Consider the following 6600-nt stretch of genomic DNA (forward strand, 5'->3'; position numbering starts at 1 on the left):
ATATGAATGAGAGTCACTTCGGGGGAATTAACAGACCATTTCGACATGAAATAGCAGGTTAAACAAAGGTGTCAGCAATGATACTAATTAAGGTTCCCTTTAATATAACAGATCATTTCCAGTGAGCCAACAGGTACAATAAAAGCACCCTGACTCTGTTTGACCTGAATGTAACTGAACTTTAATCAGTATCATTACTGACACCCTCTGTTTATAAAGGTCTGTGAATAGATCATTAAAACCACCTCAGAAAGTTGGCAAGGCCACCATATGGGACAGAATAGTTTCAACCACTCAGAGCCAAGAAACAGTTGAGGCTCATTCCCAGTTTGTATTGTCAGCTGAGTATTAAACACTGGAGATGCTGGGGATTGAACCCAGGACCTTGTACATGCGAAGCACACGCTCTACCACTGAGCTACATCCCCTTCACAGTGGAGTTATATGTGGCCTAAACTTAGAAATTCTGCATGTTTGGTAGAAACTAATATACCTGATAGATAACTGATTAAACATACCAAGTGACACTGAGATCAATAAGTATGCCACTGTTGGATTTTGTTTTACTGTTTTATGTCTCCTGACAGATAATGTCACAGTTTAGAACAGTTAATCAAAACATTATCAATAACTGAAATATCTAAATCACAGAAGCTGCAGTTTTTTGATAAAAGTAAAATGTGCGACACAATAACATTATAATGAAGAACTGTAGTTCTAAAAAGATTTTCCCACAAGTTGTGAGTCATATTGCAGTATCTGTCAAAATAATCACAATGTGATGTTTTTACCTTTTCCAATCCTCAGTTCTCACTGTTCCACAAACCTAGTCAGCTCAAATATTCATTCATTAAGTTAATAACTGTTGTAGTCTCACAGTTCCTGACCTCTGTGATCATCTCTCCTCGGAGCTACAGTTAATGTGAGCATCAGCTACACTTTCTCTGTTGGTCTCAGATGTTCAGTAGCAGGGCCTTTAAACAGGTACAAACGTAGAAACACTGGAGATGCTGGGGATTGAACCCAGGACCTTGTACATGCGAAGCACACGCTCTACCACTGAGCTACATCCCCTTCACACCAGGATCTTTTTGTCTCATAAGAAAAAAGGTGCGGTGGCCCAAAGTTAGAAACTGTGTGGACCAGGAGACTATTTAATGATGATAATTACTCTGAAAGGTGTTACAGCACAAGATGTTGGTTCAATGTCATATTTGTTTCACAATAAACAGCTGAAATATTTAAGGAGAGTTGAGCTAAAGGTCACTGTGTCCCCCCAGAATGTCACTGGCCATCAGCTCCACTAACTTAGCCACCAGAAAAACAACAACAATCATCAACATCAGTAACTGATTAATTCGTATATGTGAATTGACAAGTTTTTTGTTTTGCGTCTTGTAGTGAGCACAAGTACCTCAGCTCTGTTTGATCATCGGTCCTCAGAGCTGCGACTAACACGGACGTTGGCTTCTTCTCTCAGATGTTGAGTTCCAGGACCTATAAGAGGTAAAAATTTAATTTGTGATACAAAAATGATCATTCCCGCACTAATCTCATGTCATACTGTATCGTGGAGTCCTATTTTCTAATCTTAAAATGTAGAAATCTTGGAGGTGCTGACTAACCACAACCTTGTTAGCCACTAAAGAAGCTACGTCAGACAGCTTCAGTCAATACACTCTGTCAGTAATCTTGAATGGGATTATTATGCTTATTAAATGCTCTTCCACTGAGCTAAATGCCTTTTGTTCAGATGTGCAGATTGTCTCACTATTCATCAATCTGGTAATAAACCTCTTCTTAATTTTCATGAATTATTTAGGCAGGTTTATTTAGTCGTTTTCTTTAATTGCTCGATTAAATATAAATAATTAGGACCCTTTTAAAAAGCCCTGAGTGTCTCTAAATAAACATAGTGATAGCAAGATTATTGTCAGCTGAGTATTAAGCATTGAAGAGGTTCGTCAGTCCTATTGGAGAAGCTTGGATTGAACTCATGTCTTTAAGTGTCTGTCGCTCAAGTCCATGTCAGTTACATGGAATGCCATCAGCTTTACATCATCTCTCCTCAGAGCCACAGTTAACACAGACATCTCTTACACTTCCTCTGTTGTGGAGCAGCTGGACCTTTAAACAGGTATCACTACAGTGTAAGACACGGAGACACTGGAGATGCTGGGGATTGAACCCAGGACCTTGTACATGCGAAGCACACGCTCTACCACTGAGCTACATCCCCTTCATACTGGTATTATAGGTGGCCTAAACTTAGAAATTCTGTGTGTTTGGACCTTGGACCAGGAGACTATTTAATGATGATAATTACTCTGAAAGGTGTTACAGCACAAGATGTTGGTTCAATGTCATATTTGTTTCACAATAAACAACTGAAATATTTAAGGAGAGTTGACCTAAAGGTCACTGTGTCCCCAGAGCATGTCACTGGCCATCAGCTCCACTAACTTAGCCACCTGAAATATTCTGCAATCATCACATCAATGTCTGTTTGATGATCTCTCCTCAGAGATGCAACTAACACGGACATTGGCTGCTTCTCTCAGATGTTGAGCTCCAGGAGATATAAGAGGGGAGAGCCTGAAACACTGGAGATGCTGGGGATTGAACCCAGGACCTTGTACATGCGAAGCACACGCTCTACCGCTGAGCTACATCCCCTTCACACTGGAGTTATATGTGGCCTAAACTTAGAAATTCTGTGTGTTTAATAGGGACTAATATGTCTGATAAATCAATTAAACATACCAAGTGACACTGAGATCAATAAGTATGCCACTGTTGGATTTTGTTTTACTGTTTTATGTCTCCTGACAGATAATGTCACAGTTTAGAACAGTTAATCAAAATATTATCAATAACTGAAATATCTAAATCACAGAAGCTGCAGTTTTTTGATAAAAGTAAAATGTGCGACACAATAACATTATAATGAAGAACTGTAGTTCTGACCTACAAATCTTGTTCACCAGATTAAAGAAAAAACAATTTACCAAAAAATGTTCTATCATCATGATTTTAATTGTTTTTTTAGTGAAAATTTGTAATGAAAAAAGAATCATTCCCACAAATTGTAAATCATATCTCAATATGATGATTTAACTATATGGTGCAGTCCTACTGGCCATCAGCTTTATATCCCCATATACATTCTTACATGAATTTAACATATTATTCATCACGTCAATAACTGTTGCTGTCTTAATTCCTCATCTCTGTGATGATCTCTCCTCAGAGCTTCAGCTAACAAAGCCATCTGCTACACGCTCTATGTTCATCTCTCTCAGATGTTGAGCAGCAGGACCTTCCAACCGGTATGACTACAGTGTAAGACAAAGACATGTTGGAGATGCTGGGGATTGAACCCAGGACCTTGTACATGCGAAGCACACGCTCTACCACTGAGCTACATCCCCTTCATAACAGGTTCTTTTTTTCTCATAAGAAAAAAGGTGTGGTGGCCTAAAGTTAGAAACTGTGTGTTTGGACTTTGGACCAGGAGACAATTTAATGATGATAATTACTCTGAAAGGTGTTACAGCACAAGATGTTGGTTCAATGTCATATTTGTCTCACAATGAGATATGAGACAGCTGAAATATTTAAGGACCTAAAGGTCTCTGTGTCCCCTCAGCGTCAGACAGCTTCAGTCAATACACTCTGTCAGTAATCTTGAATGGGATTATTATGCTTATTAAATGCTCTTCCACTGAGCTAAATGCCTTTTGTTCAGATGTGCAGATTGTCTCACTATTCATCAATCTAGTAATAAACCTCTTCTTAATTTTCATGAATTATTTAGGCAGGTTTATTTAGTCGTTTTCTTTAATTGCTCGATTAAATATAAATAATTAGGACCCTTTTAAAAAGCCCTGAGTGTCTCTAAATAAACATAGTGATAGCAAGATTATCGTCAGCTGAGTATTAAGCATTGAAGAGGTTCGTCAGTCCTATTGGAGAAGCTTGGGATTGAACTCATGTCTTTGAGTGTCTGTCGCTCAAGTCCATGTCAGTTATATGGAATGCCATCAGCTTTACGTCCTCATATACCACTTCTCACATGAACTAAACATATTCATATTGTTGCTGTCTTACAATGTGATCATCTCTCCTCAGAGCCGCAGTTAACACAGGCATCTCTTACACTTTCTCTGTTCTCTCTCAGATGTGGAGCAGCTGGACCTTTAAACAGGTATCACTACAGTGTAAGACACGGAGACACTGGAGATGCTGGGGATTGAACCCAGGACCTTGTACATGCGAAGCACACGCTCTACCACTGAGCTACATCCCCTTCACGGTAGAGTTATAGGTGGCCTAAACTTAGAAATTCTGTGTGTTTGGACCTTGGACCAGGAGACTATTTAATGATGATAATTACTATGAAAGGTGTTACAGCACAAGATGTTGGTTCAATGTCATATTTGTTTCACAATAAACAGCTGAAATATTTAAGGAGAGTTGACCTAAAGGTCACTGTGTCCCCAGAGCATGTCACTGGCCATCAGCTCCACTAACTTAGCCACCTGAAATATTCTGCAATCATCACATCAATGTCTGTTTGATGATCTCTCCTCAGAGCTGCAACTAACACAAACGTTGGCTGCTTCTCTCAGATGTTGAGCTCCAGGAGATATAAGAGGGGAGAGCCTGAAACACTGGAGATGCTGGGGATTGAACCCAGGACCTTGTACATGCAAAGCACACGCTCTACCGCTGAGCTACATAATGAAGAACTGTAGTTCTGACCTACAAATCTTGTTCACCAGATTAAAGAAAAAACAATTTACCAAAAAATGTTCTATCATCATGATTTTAATTGTTTTTTTAGTGAAAATTTGTAATGAAAAAAGAATCATTACCACATACTGGTCATCAGCTTTATATCCCCATATACCACTTCTTACATGAACTTAACATATTATTCTTCACGTCAATAACTGTTGCTGTTTTAATTTCTCATCTCTGTGATGAACTCTCCTCAGAGCTTCAGCTAACAAAGCCATCTGCTACACTCTCTCTCAGATGTGGAGCAGCAGGACCTTCCAACCGGTATGACTACAGTGTAAGACAAAGACATGTTGGAGATGCTGGGGATTGAACCCAGGACCTTGTACATGCGAAGCACACGCTCTACCACTGAGCTACATCCCCTTCGTACCAGGTTCTTTTTGTCTCATAAGAAAAAAGGTGTGGTGGCCTAAAGTTAGAAACTGTGTGTTTGGACTTTGGACCAGGAGACAATTTAATGATGATAATTACTCTGAAAGGTGTTACAGCACAAGATGTTGGTTCAATGTCATATTTGTCTCACAATGAGATATGAGACAGCTGAAATATTTAAGGACCTAAAGGTCTCTGTGTCCCCTCAGTGTCAGACAGCTTCAGTCAATACACTCTGTCAGTAATCTTGAATGGGATTATTATGCTTATTAAATGCTCTTCCACTGAGCTAAATGCCTTTTGTTCAGATGTGCAGACTGTCTCACTATTCATCAATCTAGTAATAAACCTCTTCTTAATTTTCATGAATTATTTAGGCAGGTTTATTTAGTCGTTTTCTTTAATTGCTCGATTAAATATAAATAATTAGGACCCTTTTAAAAAGCCCTGAGTGTCTCTAAATAAACATAGTGATAGCAACCACTGAGCTACATCCCCTTGACAGAAATATGCCACTGGCTCCACAAACCTAGCCAAAGATTTAACCAGTGACACCTCAGCTCAGTATAGATTATATAGGTTGGGTAATGGCACAAAATGGACACAAGAGGGAACTGTTTGCTTCTATTAGTGTTGAACAGCAGTAGCCTGGATGTCTGTCTGTGGATGAAGAAATAAGATTAATAGAAACCATCAGTGAGGCAGACATGGCACTGATCCTCCAGCTGCTCCAGTGGAGCTTCTGGGTAATCATTCTCCCAAAATATACAGTAGATTTATATACAGTAGGTTTAATCTTCACCAACTCTGGATAAAATTATCTGTCTCTTTAGGTTACTAGATACAGAGTTCAACTTTCCTCCCCACCTACTCAGTTATATGTTTGTCTAATGAGAGTACAAAGACTGCATACATCAATTAAAGCATGAAACTAAAACAATCAGCTAAAAGAGGCACAGAGCTGAATCAATGGTCTCTATGAGCGACTTCTTTTCACTTGACACATAAAATACTTAAGTGGGCCCCCTGGTAGTTCACCTGGTAGAGCTGAGGCCCCCCTGTACCAAAGCTGGGTCCCTGCAGCAGCAGCAGCCATGTGTTAGAGTTATTATTCTGACTGAGAAGGCAGTTGTAGTCTTTCTGTGGACCCACAGGTTGCTTATGTTACAATAAACCTGACAATGTATTGAATATAATTAACAGAATATGAGTGAGCTGACTCACAATTAAACCTGAAAACTTTAATATGACACAAACTACCAGCTGATTCTCTGACACCTGCCTGTGTCATCATGGATCAGCACCTGTGTTGTAACGAGAGCAGGTATCCATTTCATTATTAATTTATGCTGTAGTTACTCACTTAATCACATCACTCTGACAAAGACGTGTGTGTGTGTGTGTGTGTGTGTGTGTGTGTGA

At 39.3% G+C, this 6600-nt stretch overlaps 7 non-coding genes across 7 annotated transcripts; all 7 read right to left on the bottom strand.

Annotated features, from left to right (window-relative positions):
* Positions 1 to 356: 356 nt before the first annotated feature.
* Positions 357 to 428, bottom strand: trnaa-cgc (transfer RNA alanine (anticodon CGC)). Its single transcript has one exon. It is a non-coding gene; the product is annotated as a tRNA-Ala (tRNA).
* A 574-nt stretch (positions 429 to 1002) lies between these two features.
* On the bottom strand, positions 1003 to 1074 carry trnaa-cgc (transfer RNA alanine (anticodon CGC)). Its single transcript has one exon. It is a non-coding gene; the product is annotated as a tRNA-Ala (tRNA).
* Positions 1075 to 2167: 1093 nt separating this feature from the next.
* Positions 2168 to 2239, bottom strand: trnaa-cgc (transfer RNA alanine (anticodon CGC)). Its single transcript has one exon. It is a non-coding gene; the product is annotated as a tRNA-Ala (tRNA).
* Positions 2240 to 2604: 365 nt separating this feature from the next.
* Positions 2605 to 2676, bottom strand: trnaa-cgc (transfer RNA alanine (anticodon CGC)). The gene has a single exon. It is a non-coding gene; the product is annotated as a tRNA-Ala (tRNA).
* A 683-nt stretch (positions 2677 to 3359) lies between these two features.
* On the bottom strand, positions 3360 to 3431 carry trnaa-cgc (transfer RNA alanine (anticodon CGC)). The gene has a single exon. It is a non-coding gene; the product is annotated as a tRNA-Ala (tRNA).
* Positions 3432 to 4237: 806 nt separating this feature from the next.
* trnaa-cgc (transfer RNA alanine (anticodon CGC)) lies at positions 4238 to 4309 on the bottom strand. Its single transcript has one exon. It is a non-coding gene; the product is annotated as a tRNA-Ala (tRNA).
* Positions 4310 to 5097: 788 nt separating this feature from the next.
* On the bottom strand, positions 5098 to 5169 carry trnaa-cgc (transfer RNA alanine (anticodon CGC)). The gene has a single exon. It is a non-coding gene; the product is annotated as a tRNA-Ala (tRNA).
* Between the last annotated feature and the right edge of the window lie 1431 nt (positions 5170 to 6600).

This window comes from Dicentrarchus labrax, unplaced genomic scaffold (genome assembly GCF_905237075.1).
Source record: "Dicentrarchus labrax unplaced genomic scaffold, dlabrax2021, whole genome shotgun sequence".
NCBI classification, from domain to species: Eukaryota; Metazoa; Chordata; class Actinopteri; family Moronidae; genus Dicentrarchus; species Dicentrarchus labrax.